General features: G+C 45.8%; 2 long non-coding RNA genes across 3 annotated transcripts; both read left to right on the top strand.

Moving 5' to 3' along the window:
- Positions 1-263: 263 nt before the first annotated feature.
- Positions 264-5215, top strand: LOC123121948 (uncharacterized). Its single transcript, XR_006459991.1, has 5 exons — positions 264-855; positions 995-3065; positions 3172-3258; positions 3359-3436; positions 4858-5215. It is a non-coding gene; the product is annotated as an uncharacterized lncRNA (long non-coding RNA).
- A 7282-nt stretch (positions 5216-12497) lies between these two features.
- On the top strand, positions 12498-15399 carry LOC123121944 (uncharacterized). Of its 2 annotated transcripts, XR_006459969.1 has the most exons (4): positions 12499-13088; positions 13288-14049; positions 14116-14263; positions 14937-15399. It is a non-coding gene; the product is annotated as an uncharacterized lncRNA (long non-coding RNA). The 2 variants fall into 2 exon arrangements; XR_006459980.1 differs by having other exon boundaries at positions 12498-13088; positions 13288-14263.
- Positions 15400-17192: the final 1793 nt, after the last annotated feature.

Raw genomic sequence — 17192 nt, 5'->3', positions numbered from 1 at the left:
AATTGGATTAGGGAAGTGTGGGTTTTTTTCACCCGATGCAACGCACGGGCGTTTGTGCTAGTCTCTCCCTAATAATAAAGTACGGATTGGGTCTTCGGGTTCACAGTCACAATACGCTTTCTTCTCATGTCATAATACGCTTTTATGATTCGTATAGACATAGACAAAATCGTAATATAACGAGGTGGTACTAAAATTAACCCGCAGTCCAATTGATAAGTCAAGCCGAATCGGTCTGTACTACAGAAAAAAAAACAAGATGACCCACGACCCTCCCGTCTTCACCTCCAACGCCAGCGCGCCGCCACCCCTGCCACGGCGCCGCGCGCCGCCGGCCCCGACGAGACCTCTGTCTCCAGCACGATAACTCGACACGCCCTGGCTCTAGGGTTTCCTCCGCCGCCACGCCCCCATTCCTCCCTCTCCGCGGTGCACGGGGCAGGGGGAACCGGGCGACGGCGACGGCGGCGGCGTGATCTCCGGCAAGCGGCTGGGGCGAGCGGTGGGGACGGGATCCAGTGGCGGTGGCAAGCTCTTGTAGATCGGTGGCGAGGAGAAAGAGGGATTGAGTGAAAGGGAGATGCAGGGGAGAGAGGGGAAGGAAGGAGAAGAAGAGGAGCTGGGGAAGTGGGGCGTAGGAGAGAGAGAGGGCGGAAGGAAGGAGGAGAAGGAGAGATGGCAGGGGGCAGCCTGTGTGGTTGCTCCGGTGATGGCATCCGGCAGGGTCAGGCGGCGGTTATCGCCCTTGCCATGGTCAGGGAAGCTGGTTCATGGAGTTCCCGGAGGCCGGCCTTAAGATATGTGCAGCAGCGAGCAAGTGGAAAGATAGCTTGTGCTGCATTTAGACAATCGATGGTATGTAGCCACGACCGCATGCTCCTTATTCATATTCTTTTCATTCTTCTCTCATCAATTCAGTCCATGTACTGCTTCACGTACGTCACCAATCTTATAAAGAATTAAAGATACATTCTACAATCTCCTATGTACACAGCTATGAAGACCAATGTGAGTTAATTAGGTGAGGAGATGAAGAAGAACGAGGAGTTTTGGGGGACAGAGATCAAGTGGCGGCCCTTGAGGAGCGGGGACGGATGCCGCGTCCGTATGCCTGCTACCTGTTAGACCTGGTTTAGGCCGTCTCAGGTGGAAGAACTAGGTAAGAAGGGCATGGAGAGCGCGCCCGGGATAATCAGAGATAAGGCAGAGGGCGAGGACACATAGGGAAGCCTTGCAGGGAAGAGAAGCAAGCTCGAGCTGTAGGTTACAATCTGATCCTGGGAAGAGCTGATTTTGGTGAAGCTAGGGTTCTACGTCCATGGCGAATTCTGCAAACACCATAGGGTCGTCCAACCAAGGGGAAAGGAGCAGGCCTGTGTCAATCGTTTCCCGCAATGCCATCCAAGTATGTATTCATTTTCCTGTAATCTCTGTGCTGATCACCAACCTATGTAGATGATCTTGATTGCTCTCTGAACACACTTTGAATATTCTAGATCTGTGTGCCTACTCTGTGTTGCCCACCAACATATGTACGTGATCTTGATTGCTCTCTAATCTCACTTCGAATATTCTGGATCTGTGTGGCATAGCCAACCTTAGAATTACAGAACTTATGCGGAATTGATTCAGAAGTTATTTTGTCCGGAACAAAAGGCACTCAAATGATGCTACTCCCTTTTGATATGAGAAAATGGAAACTCCCTCAGTAAGAGGTACCCACTCCTCTCTCATGCCGTCAAGGGACTGCATACTCTTGCTATTCTGACCTGCAGCCCGCCCCACTTAGGCACTTAGTCCAATGATAAGTCGATGCAGGTCTTTCGATCCACAATAACAAAACAGCGAGTAATGCATGCTACTATTTCTTATTATCTTATATAAACATAAAATTTAATTCTCCCCGCAAAAAACCTCTAATTTAATGCGCACTATATTGATGCAAAAATATGCAACCTCGATTCAGTATTGTTTCATCAAGATCCTCTATTCTTTCCCCTACTTTATCGTGGTCTGCACATAAAAGAATGGTTGGTATGATCCTTTCTATTCATGTGCTGTATGCTTATATGCTTAACTTGATCAATTGTTCTTCACACTTTTGCAGTTTACTGATGGCTGAGTCTGTAGGATGATTTCGTTGTATTGCCAGAACTTTTTTTCCAACATTATGCTATATCTGAATTATTGTTATTGGAGTGTCCTAACTTCATCATTTGTTTAGTCAAGCGGCATCATTGTGCACATATGTGGAATTGGGCTTAATGTTTTTAGTATTTGGCCGTTTAGAGGATTTAGCTTTTATTATTAGGGTAGTACTACGACAAGTTAGCAGCGGTGTTTTTGGAAGTAACATTATACCTAACGCTAACATATAACGCTACTGTTGAAAGGTGCTAATGTAGAGAACTCTACAAATTAGTGAATGCCTAGATTTTTTTGACCTATTTTTGTTACTCAAGGAGAGAGAGATAGAGAGTAATAAGAAAAATAAGAGGTCATTGCTCGCCCGGTTTCGTTCAATATATAGTAGATTCGTCAAGGATCAAATCAAAGTAGAGCGAGCAATTCATCTACAATTTGGAGCAGAACAAAGGGGATCCATCAATAGAAAAGTTCAGGCTCGCTATGATGTAAACGCGCAACCAGCTTTCAGGTGATGAAATTCAGTTCTAATTTTGTTCTCATTTGACTGTAGTTTTTGTAACTGACCTGCGTCTTCTTGCATGTAATTAAGGCTCACACACCAATGTCCTCGGATGTACTAGAAAATCCTATAGGAGTAAATATTTAACTTTCTGATGTAATAAGAATGTCAAAGTTGTTTTGTTATCGCGGTGCTCCGTTTGTCGGTTACATGTATATTAGTCGAATATTCCTACCATAAAAAGCTACTACGGGAAGATGCCACAATCTCCGCGGGCAAGTGGTGGTGGTGAGTCTGTCGTGGAGGGCAGATTCGACCATGGAGTGGCTATCACTGCAGAAGGCATGCCACTAGCCACACAGACGACCATCCGCGCCGCCCTCGGCAATAATTATGTAACCAGCAAGGACCTGTAATGGTGAGTAGAACACTTCCTCCAAATCACATACATCTGTCATTATAAGATGTTATGAAATTTATTGCCTGACTAGCTTATCTGTGTTTCCTTGTGCATATCTCTGCAGAAATTTTCAGGTTGTTGCTTCATATCATAGAGGCTTGCGTCGTGCAGAGGCACCGGTGGCGGCCTAGATCCATGTGTAATACATATGGTATGTAAATTTATGCCACACAACAATGGAAATGTCAATTTCAAATACGCAATATGCATGTTTGGATGATAATTGTTTAAAGAGCTTGCATGGGATGCAGGTATGTGGTGGTGTTGATGGTGGGCAGGGATTGTTTGGATGCAGCTGGCAGCTGTGCCGCGAGGTGGGTGGTGGAAGGGTATGTGATTTTTTTTCCGTTGCAACGCACGGGCATTTTTGCTAGTAATAATAATAATATAATAATAATAATATATAATAATAATAATATATATAATATATATATATATATTATATAGGGAAAATCCATCCTACCACCCGGTGGTAGTTACCCCATGTCTCATATACTATCATATGGTACTATATATACTAATTTATTATTTTAAATACGTTCATATACTATATCTAAGCTATTTCAAAGCAAGTTACATGAAAAAATTTCATATGAGCCCATAGTTTTTGTTATATTTGTGAAATACGTACATATTTGTTTGTAAAAAAGAGCATACTCAAAAAATGATACATACTACCTAAAAATTAGTATATATACTACCTAATCATTGTTATATACTACATACTACACATACATACTTTCGGTTTCGACAGATACTACATATAACATACAAAACGTAAGTGGTGGTAACTACCACTGCTTGTAGGAAACATTTGTCGGGTTCACCGTCACAATACGCTTTCTTCTTATATCATAATACGCTTTTACAATTTGTATGAACAAAATCGTAATATAAACAAGATGGTACTAATAGTTAAGAAAAACGGATCGTTAAAACCAGAACACTTACAAAAACGTTGTCGCTGCATTGGGCCTATTTCGGCCTGCCCTATCCCCGTGCTCTTCGACCCGCGCCAATCCCCGTGCGGTAAACGTTGTCACTTATCCCCTCCTGTCTCTCTCCCATCGCCGGCGATGTTGACTGGATCGGGGTGCTGCGGACTAGATGAACCCGGCGGCTGCTGGATTCGACCCCCCTTGGATCCACTAGCTTGATGCTCTCCACCACTGCTGCGCCCACCATGGCGGCCAGCAAGGCGGCCAGCTTCTTGCTTCCAGACGAGGCGTCCTCTGCATCGTAGTCATCTTGAGTTGCTGGCTCCTCCTTCGGGATCGAGTTGACCTCCATCTTGCTCTGCCACGGAAGATCTTCAGTCCCTGGCATATGTGTTTTCCATGTTGTGCTCCTACTGCCGTAGGGCGGCGGCATGTCGGCGGCGACGTACAGCTCTACGCTCTCCGCCTTCGGCCAGCTCCTTGCTTCCGGACGAGGCATCCTCTGCATCGTACTCATCTTGGTTGCTGGCTCCTCATTCGGGGTCGATTTGACCTCCATCTTGCTCTGCCATGGAAGGATCTTCAGTCCCCTGGTACATGTGTTTTCCGTGTTGTTGCTCCTACTGCCCGGCTGTGTGTGTCATTGGTGGCATGACATGCGCACTCTATATGTAGATGAAGCGGGCGGTTGCAGGCTGCTGCTGGTACATGCAGAGGAGGATTAGGATTGCATAAATGATTAGGAGAGCTCACTTGATTTGTTTGGGTCTCAATTAGTTAAACCGCGAATTGAAATTTGTTTCTTGGTGCAGGAGCTTCAAGGCAACAAAGGCATAGGCTTCACGGCAACACATTCTATGATTTTCTTCCAAAATCTGAAACTATTTGGCCCCTAAATTGTAGTCCCCTTGAGAAAGTCAGAGTATTGATGGTCTGGTCTATGGATGTTGAAAAATTTGATTGCAGCCGGGACCGCAAAGAAAGTGCAGGGCTCACCGTTGTAGATATCTGCAGGGCAACATCAAATTTCAGTGACAAGAACATCGCCAGGCAGGGGGCTTCATGCATCATTGCATGTGGGTATTCTTTACTATTATGAATTGTTTTTGTTTCTTGGAGACACTAACCGTAGCTTCTTATAGTGCCTAGCATGGTAAAAGAGCAATATTGTTGTGCCTTTCTTGGAATCAGGTTCTTCTATTCCATATGGCCACTCTCTTCCGCGAGTGCTGTCTCTGGCAAAAGTTTAGTGAGCAGTGCCTGCCGGAGTCGCAGGACTCCTGCTACCCGGAGGAGCAATATTTACGGACACCGCTCGACGTGGCCGACCCTGCCGGCTGCACCTGGTACACGCTCACGCGCATCGACTATACTGACAGTGTCGACGGCGACCCACAGACTTATGGCGTGCCAGAGGTGTCGCTGCTGCTCACCGCCGAGCTGCATCAGTCCAACAACTCCACCTATGAGCACATGTTTGCGCGCAAGTTCGCGCCTGACTGCCTTGGCCCGCTCATGGTCATCGCAGACACTGTCATCTTCAAAGATTGATCGATGTCTTTCTCTGCACCATAGCTGCACGTAGGAGGTACGTTCTGGCACCTTATTTCTGAAAAGTTTCAGAGGTTCTAGACATCACTTCTTCTTGTTAATGCTCGTGAGGCATGCATGCCATGTTAATCACAAATTTGCAGCCGATAGATGGTCGAAACATATTGCGAATGTCACTTCACTCCCTGAATTCGTTTGAGATGCTGCGGCATCTTATGAGACAAGATGACTGAAGAACACTGAATACTTAATTTGGGAAAATCTCCTACCTGATTTAGTTTCCGAATGTAAGCATGTTGCTTCATGTAATTAGTGAAGAAATCAGCAACTTGACTAATTAGCTTCTTCAATCAGATTTAAATCATGGTTGTATTTGAAGAATTTTGTTTTCACAAGTGATATCTGACAAAAAGGTGTCTAATGGCATGGCCAAGGTCGATTCTTTTGATACTGGCATGATTATGTTTTCAATTCCATGGAGCTTCGTAATTACGGCCTATAATTCTACACTTACTGCTATAAGTCATTGTTCTACGAAACAATTATCAGTTTGCGTGTATCTGTCATAGAACATTCTTACATGTTGATATCATCTCTATACTAGAAAATTACTCACGCACCTTCTGGCTTATTTTCATAGACGATGTGATGCCATGCATTATGATCTTATACAAATGAGAGGGTGTTTGTTTACAGGGACTTATTTGTGTAGGGACTTAAAAAAGAAACATGTAGAGACTTTTTAGGGACTAGCGACTTTTTAGTTGGGATTAAAAAAAGTCCTAGGAGCATAGGAAATCAAACAGGGCCTAAATAGAAAAAAGTGGTTGCCTTTCATACTCGTATTTGTACAGTTTTAGGAGCATAGGAAATATATGCATGGAAGCTTATTAGTGCCATTCCTAAAAATATCTTTTCCGACAATCCAATGATAACCTACAAAAAAGAAACATGCAGAAACTTCCATATGTGGGTATGAATTAGATGATAAAGTTCATACAAATTTAGGAGCACAAAAATATCTATTTATGAGATTTCTGGGTGGCACCCTATGATATCTTTCTGAGTATTTAAGTCGTAATGCATGATAAACGTACAATCCAAAGATAAAACACACAAAAGAAACATAGATAAAACCTTAGATATGGCGTAATCATGTGTTCTTGGTTCATAGCAAAGGGGATAAATTTTAGGAGGAAGGGGAGATGAGGTGAGTTTCTGAAGTTCACCATACAATCCAAGCATCACAAAAGGTGACATTACAAATCCAGGAGACGAAGAATTATCCTGTTAACTTCCTTTTAAAGGAAGGGAGTAGCTTGTGGAGGACGGCCTTCACATCTAGCTCGGTGAGATTAGTTTTCTTTAAAATACATTTCCTTGCGCTAGAGCGGTTGAATGACAAGTGCTTGTGGTAGATGAACTAAGCGTCATGGATTTGAGCATGTTCAAAGGCATCGTGATCTGGTGAAAACCACAACCACCGTAGGTGAGGACGGGTGGAGGATAAGCAGGTAGCACATTAAAATAGAGAGCGTTTGGGTGGGACATGCGCTATATGTTTTTTCTCCCGTTGCAACGCACGGTCATGTTTGCTAGTCTATCCCTAATCTCTTCCTAATAATAAAGCACGGATTGGATCTCCGGGTTCACCGTCGCGGCGTTTTTGCAAAAAAATCCCTATTGTCTTAGAGAATTAACCCGCAATCAATCTTTCCCTATAAGCCGTCGAAGTGTTGCAACTCACCACGCGTCTATATCCGGCTCAGGAATCAGTCACCAAATAAGATAAGTTTAGTATATGTGTATCACCGTCAGATAAAAAAAAAACAGGAACCAGCCTCCGCACACGCACACCACGCTAAAAAAAACTGCTACATAAATCGGGAGAAAACCAGCCGGGGCTAACCCGTCTCCTCTCCTCTCTTAGATTCGAGTTCCCCCTGTCCCAGGCGCTCCTTCCCTGCGTGACCTCGAGCAGTCGCCGCCGACGCCGTGTTGCTTCGCTGCGCGAGCACGAACAGCCGCCGCCGCCGCCGCCGACGCCGTCGTGGTTGCCGTCTTGCGCGACCACGAGCAGTCGCCGCCGATGCCGTGTTGCTTCCCTGCCTGACCACGAGCAGTCGTCGCCGCCGACGCCGTCGTGGTTGCCGTCCTGCGCACCCCAATAGCCAACACTCCCTGCGGAATTCACGATCATAGAGTCGCATGCCATGCATTTGCCTCCCATGCGTCCTCGCCTCCATGAAGTGCGCCGTCACGGACCCCTGACTGTGCAACACGATCTGAGTTCAAAATTGTCCCATTGGTTGCCATGGACGGAGTCTCCATCAATCCTCATATCGATCTGGTCAATATCAGGCTCATAAGATTCTCGATGGTTGATGCCATGACGTAGGTGTTGGGCTCGGCTCCAAGCAGAGTGTGCATGCCCATGGCTAGGTTGTGTCCGCCTACGCACGAGCTCAGACAGACAGGAACATCGGCGCACTAGCTTACAGAGGCGGTGTGCACAGTCCAGGGACGGCGGTGACACGCGAGCTCAGCCCCGGCGTAGCTGGCGCAGCTGCAAGCCCCCACGCTGCCGATGAGGTGGTAGACAACGGTTGTCAGCGGAGGCCTCAGGGATTTACGCGTCGTCGACGACGGCCGGGTCACTTCAGACCACGATTGCCAGCTGCATCTAGAGACCATGGCGGGGTCAACGGGTTGGCTCACCTAAACGCAGATGGTAATATGGTATCCATCGATGTTCTAATTCATCTACTTTGTTTCTTAAGTAACACATTTTTTGTTCTATGAGTATTCACCTTCGTGGATGACATTATGCAACCTTTCAGTAATTAATCCACTGATGATGCCTCCTTTAATCTCTAGACGTGGTTGTGGCTGTGGTGGCAACCTTAATTAGGATCGTTTTTTTTAAACGCGGCAAAAGATTTGCCATTTTCATTAATTAAGAGAGAAGTTTAAGAGGTTAAGGCCCATGGCCGAATTACAATAATCACTCTCACGGCATTATGTTACTCAAGTGCCTCGCCCCCGCCATGCTCCAAAGTGACGCCTCCTTTTTAATCCTAGCAACAATGACTCCAACCGGGACAGCAGTATTACGAAAGATCCGCGCATTCCTCTCATTCCACAACTCCCAAGAGATAAGAAGCATCAAGGAAGCAAGTGGTCTTCGCGATTGTGTCTTCTTGGTAGCATTGTGGCTCCACCACTCTTTAACGGAAGTCGCGACACTCCAATCACTAAAATGCACATCATGGAGACTGAGCCAATCTTTGATCATGCGCCAAACTCTCATAGTGTATCTGCATTGGAATAGAAGATGGGCTGCTGACTCTTGAACCTGCTTACATAGGGGACAAAGGTTACAGTTTGGCCACCCACGATGTTGAAGCCTATCCGTTGTCCAAATCCTATTGTTGATTGCCAACCAAGCGAAGAACTTGCATTTAGGAGGCGCCCAAATCTTTCAAACGGTCGATACCATCTCAGTGTCAGTATGGCCAAAGAACTGCGCCTTGTAGGCTGACGTCACCGAGTAGTGTCCATCAGTGGTGAACTTCCAGGTGATAGTGTCGGGCGTGTCCATGTTGAGGTGAATATGCGAGACCTTCTCCCAAAGGGTGACAAACTCAGAGAGGTGCTCGACAGTGAAACCGCGAAGGATGTCCACCTGGGAAGTCCAGAAGTTGCCGTGCAGAGCCATTCGAACTGAGCAATTCTTCTTCTTCGACAACTCATATATTTTAGGGGCCATGTCTTTGGGCCTAATCCCATCTAGCCAAGGAGACTCCCAAAACTTGGCACGCAAGCCATTGCCAACTTTGACCTTGGTAGCTGCAGCAAAACTATTTCGGTCGTTGTCATCACAAGGGGTTCCCAAGCCAACCCATGGCTTGTCCGGGTGGAGCCACTCGGCCCATAGCCACCAAAGACGAAGGGCGATGGCAAACTTGTCAAGATTTAGGATTCCTAGGCCTCCATGTAGTTTGGACTTGCACACCTGTTCCCAATTTATCTTGCATTTTCCACATGTGACTTTATCACAACCTGCCCAAAGGAAAGCACGTCTGAGGGCATCGATCTTCTTCTTTACCTCCACCGGTAAATCTAGCACCGTCATGTAGTAGACAACAATCTCCGTGAGGACCGACTTGACCAAGACCGCCTGACCTGCCGAGGCAATGTGCCTTCCCACCCAAGGGGTGAGCTGACCCGCAATCTTGTCCTCGAGGGGCTGGTAGTGAATTCTCTTCAACCTCTTGACAGATAAAGGCAACCCAAGGTATTTCATCGGAAAGGATGAAAGCTTGGCCGGGAAGGATTGGAGGATGTCTGGAAGATCAACATTTTCGCAACGGATTGGGGCGACAAGACTTTTGGAGCAATTTGTGACAAGGCCAGTGACATCCCCAAAGTGCTTGAGAGTGTCAGTGAAAAACTGGACGTCCTCCTTAATAGGCGCAAGAAAAACCGCGGCGTCATCTGCGTAAAGCGAAGCTCGGATAGGCATAGCATTTCCACCAAGGGGGTGTAGATTTCCTTGAGCCGTGCTCTTTGCCAACATGTGGTGCAGCGGGTCGATGGCAAGCACAAATAACAGGGGGGATAGAGGGTCCCCCTGCCTCAAACCCCGACCTAATTTGATGGGATCGCCAGGCACGCCATTGAGCAGAACACGAGAGGAAGCCGAGGATAGCAGGGCTGAAACCCAACCTCTGAAGCGAGGTGGGAAACCAAGGTGTCGAAGTAGGTCGAGGAGGAAGTCCCAACGCACCGAGTCAAAGGCTTTTTTGATGTCAAGTTTGAAGAGCAACGCCGGGGTTTTCCTACGATGGAAGCGTCTCGCGAGATTGCGCACATACATGAAGTTGTCATGGATGCATCTTCTTTTAATAAATGCACTTTGAGCGTGTGAGACAAGCTCATTCATGTGCGGGGCAAGCCGGTTGGACATCATCTTAGCAATTAGCTTAGCAATAACATGGATAAGACTGATGGGACGAAAATCACCAATGTCCTCGGCACCATCCTTCTTCGGAATGAGAGAAATGTCGGCAGAGTTCAACCAATGAAAGTGTGCAGCATGGAGATCAGAGAAATGGTTGATGGCAAGCATGATGTCCGGCTTGATAGTATCCCAACATGCCTTGAGAAAGGCACCCGTGAATCCATCAGGGCCCGGTGCCTTGTCGCTAGGCATGGAAAACACAGCTCTCTTTGCTTCCTCCTCAGTGAAGGCCTCTCCCAATTCATGAAGGTCACAATTGGGCGTGGGAATAATCCCCCAGTTGATGTCAATGTCACGTGAAGGGCCTTTTTTTGCGATGTTCTGGAAGTGGCGTTGGACAATGTTTTTCTTGTGCTCGTGCTCGGTGACCCAACCGTTGTTGTGCTTGAGGCGGTGAATGAATTTTTTTCTCCTTCTATGGTTAACACGTAGGTGGAAGTAGCGAGTGTTGGCATCTCCTTCCTTCAGGTTAGTGATTCTGGAGTTTTGATGCTTCCTAGCCTTCTCCAACACGGCAAGGCTAATAATCTTTTTCTTAAGCCTTTTGCGGATGTCACTTTCTTCTGGAGTGAGAACTCTTTCCTCTTGCGCTAAATCAAGGTGGAGGATGACTTTGAGGGCCATGTGGATTTGGACCTTCGAGTTGGCAAAGAGGGTCTTGCTCCAAACACGCAATTTTTGGCTTGTCTTCTTGAGCTTGTGGAAGAGCCTTTGGTAGGGCTCAACATGCCTTGATTCCTCGCTCCAAGCATCACTGACCACCTGTTGGAAGCCCGGCATTTTGATCCAGAAGTTTTCGAAGCGGAAGGACTTGGGTCGCTTGGGCCCATCATCGTTAGCAAGCAAAAAGGGACAGTGGTCGGATAACGATGATGAGAGGGCATGAAGGATGTGAGTAGAGAAATCAACGTCCCAATCCTCATTGCAGAAGAAACTATCAAGCTTGCTCAAAGTTGGGTCTTGCTCATTACTCCAAGTGAATCTTCTATTTTGAAGGTGAATCTCCTTGAGCTCGCAATCGTTTAAGGTGTTTCGGAAGCGCACAAGACGACTTCGGTCCACATTCGCACGATTCTTGTCTCTAGCTCGGTAGATTGCAATGCAGTATCTACCCATGCATGGACAATCGAATCCGGTTGTAGCAACTACTGTCAAAGGTGAATATTTTGGAGAACTATGTTTTGATCAACTAATCATCTTTTGTGGGGTCATTAGTTCTGACCTCATGTTAGCAGCAGTTGATATTCTTAATCGTGTGTGCATGCATGGCCCCAGCTCGGGCTCATTTACTATATATCATAGTTCAACTTTGATTCTATATATGATGAGTTTGTCATATAATTCGAAATCATGTAAGTCTTATATTTGCTAGCTAGGCGTTGGTTTCATATGAGGCTATTTATGCCCTTTTGCTTTTACTATGACAATTGTATAGTGACTTTCTACATAAAGGGAAAATAATTTGAGTATATGAGGCTATTTGAATGCATAATGGCTCCCCTGTTTGTTGCATTCCATGGTCTGTTCATGTCGCATGTCATCATGTGACGAGGTTCCAGCTGGTACTGTATATTTTTTTAGATGGGTTGTTACTGTATCTTGGTACGTGGTAGCAGTGCACCATATAATGGCTTTCTAAGAGTTTTCATGTTTCGGAGGGTAGTCGACTTATGATTGGCGGAGATGGATCTAAATGCATGTGTTTTTCTCTCCCGGTGCAACGCACGGACATTTTTGCTAGTCTTTCCCTAATAATAATAAAGCACGGATTGGGTCTTCGGGTTCACCGTCGCGGCGTTTTTATAAAAAGATCCCTGTGTTTTAATATACAACCCGCAGTCCTTGAAATAAGTCATAAAGTCAGTCGAACCGATACGGGCGAGATAAAAAAATAACCCACCCGCACAACCTCACGACCCCAATCCTATCTCCGCCTCCGCCACCTCGTGCAACGTGACGCCCCCGCCGCTGCGCGCCGCCGGCCCTCCCCTCTCCGCCCCCCACCCCCTTGCATGGCTTCCAGGGTTGGATCTGCCGGCTGCCCGATCGATTTTGCCTTGAACGCGAACATGAGCTCGCGGGCGCCGCCGCATCTGCTCTGACGGAAGGAGCGGGAGATGCGCTGCTGGAGGCCGTGATCGGGGGAAGACGGCGGGGAGTATGATGAGGTCGGGGAGGAGAGGTTGGAGGGGTGGACGCGGGAGTCAAGCCGCCACGAACGGCGAGTCAACTACACGTGCCTCATATCCCTCCGCTCCATGGTGCTCCTCCTCGCTTTGCGGTCGCGGAATCCAGACAAGATCGGCAGGATCCGCTCCCGGGCGAGGTTTTTCTCTCTATAAGTCGCTGCCTCGACCCATGGGAACTCCGACGGACGGTTCACATGCCGGCAGCCGGCGGGACGGCGGATCGGCTCCAACCGCCTCCACCCTCACCTCCTCCACGACCTACAAAGGCAGGACGCCCGAGGTGACAGCGTGTTGCTTTGTGCTTACCCTGTGTGTCTGTGTTTGCTTGCCGCTGCCACACGTGTGTGTCTATGTGTTGCGTGTGTGCTGATGGAAGTTTTGCTGCTACTTAGTACTTCCTATTACAGTAGATAGAAGATGATTTGTATGTTCTAAATTCTTCCAAATTGAACTGACTATTTGTTATCTCTTCTCTCTAGATCAGAGAAGATGTTACTATTTTTTTAGAAAGGAAAGTAGGATTTGAACGCCATCCGCGAGTCATCCATCTGAGAGGTACCCCATCCTATAAGATGAGTACTAGATTTTGTATAATCAGATCATGAACGATGACCTTGCTGTTGTAATTCTCAGTGTGTACTTTTGCTATTGTACTATTGCTTGAGAATCTGGGCTGGATTTATGATAGTTAGTAATTATGTGATTTGTATTTATGTGTTGTTAGTTTGATCCAATTGGAACTTCTTACTGTTCAAGAATGATGCTTCATGATGTAAAGATGTTCACTTTAAGTGGGAGCCGTGAAGGGCCTAATCTGTGCACTCTTAAGTTTCAGAAATATTGTAGTGTCCATATAGAGTACAAGATCTGACCAATGTGGAGGCGTGGAGCAGACTGACAAAGGAATTACACAGGCTCATGCCTTTATTCTCCATGTTTGCTTCTTGTTCATCTCCATGAACAAATAAGCTCATCAACAAGTTCCCGTTTGTCCCTGTCTGATTCAAGTCTGAAAGATTCATATTTGGGTAGATAGGTTTCAGTGATTGAAAACATTTTAGATGAGGTTGTGCATCTCTGGTGAAATCAAGAAGCTCCTTGCTGTCAGGAAAGAATTTTGTGCAAAGGCTGCTTCACTCAAGCAGGAGCTGAGTGGGGAGAGATAAGATAAACAACATTTGAGATTTAAGCATGTTGAAAGCAGAGATTGATGACCTTCAACAGAAACTTACTCACTCAAGGTACATACACTATCTCTTTCATTGGACCTGACCCTTGGGCGTCCCATTAACACATTTGTTTGTAAGAATGCGTGGTAATTATAGCAAAAGGGGAATTTTGAGTTGGTGGTACAAAGGAAAGTAATGGAAAAGAGGGTGATTTGGATGGCCACGCAAGAAATTCAGCAAACGCCGACCAAATTAGCTAATTTTGATGGGAGACCATTGGGAACATGTATGTTATTCAGATCGACTATAGCGTTTGTAAATTTTAGTTATCCTTTCTAGATGTATCCAGGTTTGCAAAGTCATCTAATTCTAATTTGTGTCTTGGTATTTAATAATTGAAACAATTTTTTTGTAATATCCATAGTATGAGACCAAGTTTGTTGTTTCAGCTTTTGTGCCATTCTTTCTTCTTTCATAAATAGGAATTGTCATTGTGTCTTGTGTTTTGCTTGATGATGTTTCCGTTCATGGAGGCAAAATGGTAATTTATCTAAGAATAATGGCACACTATTAGTCAGCGACTCAAAGATATGCAACTGAAATTCATTGATAAGTTTAACTGCAATCATATATTGTGTCTGTTTGGGTTATGCTGCACGCGGCCCAAAATTCCCGTGCAAAACTTAATTGTATGATTTACTCTAGAGCTTGGATATGTACTGATCTAGAGCTTGGATGTCTGAGCCCCTAAATTAAAATGTAAAACTGGGATCAAAATTACAATTTCTGCGCTCCCTATGTTATAGGAAGTAGAATCAAGATCTTTGTTTATAAGTTGGATAAGATTGTTGGTATAATCTTTGTGTGTTCCTTTTCTATTGTCAAATTATATTATGCAGACTTTCATGATACACACAGATTGACATCGCCTCTGATCTTTGCCCGTTGTGCTCCTGTAGATGTCCACGCCACCCACATCCACCCGGCAACTGCCTGTGTCGGCTGCCATCGTCGGTCTACCACAAGCCCATGACGTACCCATCCGCATCTGCATCGCCTTGAGGCCACAGCAGCACCCCTGCCCTCCTGCCCCTGCTGGCAGCCGTGACCCTCGGCATATTGGTGCAGCAACATCCCATGTGTTGGCCTCGCTGTCTCATCTCCTCTCTCTTATGTTTGGGTCTGATGTTAGTGTGATGTGTGTGGGGATGGATATGAGGCTATCATGGTGTGTAAAAATTATATTTTTGGTGTATTTGTCTTCAGAGTATTGAATCAAGGGTTGAACAATGTAATTATCGAGCATGACTATGCGGAGGTAGTAAACAATTAGTGTAATGGGTTAAATAGATATCATGTTGGCCCTTCTGTTCAGGAAATTAGGGAGATGTGTACGAGTAATATTCAGGTGGAGTTGTTTGATGCAGATTAGCAAATACGTGTGCTCATCTCGTAGCTAAAGCTGGTGTAATGTTGCTGAGTGCGAGGGTGCGAGTAGTGGACATAGTCCACTCTGCCAATGCTGGAGCATTTGTATCATGTGATATATAAATGGAACACAAGTTTTCTCGACACAAAAAAGCTGCTACAGGTGTATTGTTTGTATGAACATACATAATTTTCGCACAAGGTTCGTTTGGCACTGAGAAGATGAACCATCTTTTCTTAAACAATTTGTTATGTTCGCTTCAGAAGCTGAATCCATTTATGGATTACCATTTTTGCAAAGGTAATTAAACGACACAAATCGGAGCTACGTATCCTTACACATCTGCAATTCCTTACTGTTTGTGTAAACACAAACAAGTTAACCCACCAATGTGTAAAGTAAATAGATCCCATTTTCTTGCAGTAATTTAAATTGGATACGGGGATGACTCTCGAGCCCGCACCGCCGCCCTGCTAATGATCTGCTCTCCACTATGTCACCTCCCACCTGCCCAGTTGTCATTGCGCCACTAAGCCCATCCCACCATGATGCCTCCCAACGATGCACGACGACAACACCCCACTCACGATGTCGGTTCCCTCGACGGCCTCTCGCTGCGATTGCAGTGCGATGCATTAGACCAGGTGCATGCATGGTGTATTTTGTGGAGGGCGGCCCTCACATCTAGCTCAAGGAGAATAATTTTTTTTTCCGCCAAAAAAGAGAATAGAATTTTCTGTTTCAGACATTCCCTAACACATTTGTCGTGCATGGTCGGGAACTCGGAATTGACATGTGGGGTATTGAGCCGTGCTTATTAGATTGGTGGTGTGATTTTTTCCATTGAACTAGAGGTGTGCGATTTTTTCTCCCGTTGCAACGCACGGGCATTTGTGCTAGTCCCTCCCTATCTCTTCCTAATAATAAAGCACGGATTGGGTCTTCGGGTTCACCGTCGCGGAGTTTTTGCAAGAAAGTCCCTGATGCTTTAGTTATTTAATCCGCAGTCGTTATAATAAGTCAACCCGAAGCGGTATGGGTGAGAGAAAAGAAAATTAAGAAAACCCAGCCACTCGCCCTCCCAAATCCTCTCGACCTCCAGCGTGCCAGCACCTCCCGCCCCGCCCCAGCGGAGTAAAATGCAGTGATGGTCACTGAACTTGTCGTATAAACTCACTTTAATCACTGTACTCAAGAATACGGTCAGTATATACGAGGTGCGGTGATTATACGGTCACTGACACACCGTATAGCTTTGTATTTTGTTCTGTTGACCAGTCAAACAGTTTGAATGATGCCTCATTTCCTTTGCCTATCTACACAGCCCCACCTGTCAGTGACTAGGTGAAAGAAATAGAAGCAAAATTAAGAATAAAAACGGTGAGAAATTGAACCTTAAACAGAACGGCATGAGTCCAGCACGCTAGCTGGCTGAGCCAACGACGCTTCATGGCTAAATTGGAGAACGGAGTCTTATTAATTACTGTATATCATTCTGCAATCACGTGACATCCATGACCATGCGGCCGAAAGCTCTTTCTTCTCCTCAGGCTCTTCTTTTCTTCCTCCTTTTTCCAAGCTAGAGCAGAGCTCCTAATTAAATTATGGCAAAGATAAAAGGAAGTACTGCTTGTAAATATTTAGCTGTGTGTTGAATTGTTTCCCTGTTTTGTAAACGGAGCGGCAAAGTACAGAAAGATGGCGTTTGCATCATCATGTCCTGGGCATAAAGTTGAGAGATCTGCCATGACATGCATCAAGTTTCCAAACAAAGCCCATTTTCTCC

This window comes from Triticum aestivum, chromosome 1B (genome assembly GCF_018294505.1).
Source record: "Triticum aestivum cultivar Chinese Spring chromosome 1B, IWGSC CS RefSeq v2.1, whole genome shotgun sequence".
Classification (NCBI taxonomy): Eukaryota; Viridiplantae; Streptophyta; class Magnoliopsida; order Poales; family Poaceae; genus Triticum; species Triticum aestivum.
Note: the sequence above shows the minus strand (reverse complement) of the source record. Positions and strands in the feature narration are given on the sequence as shown.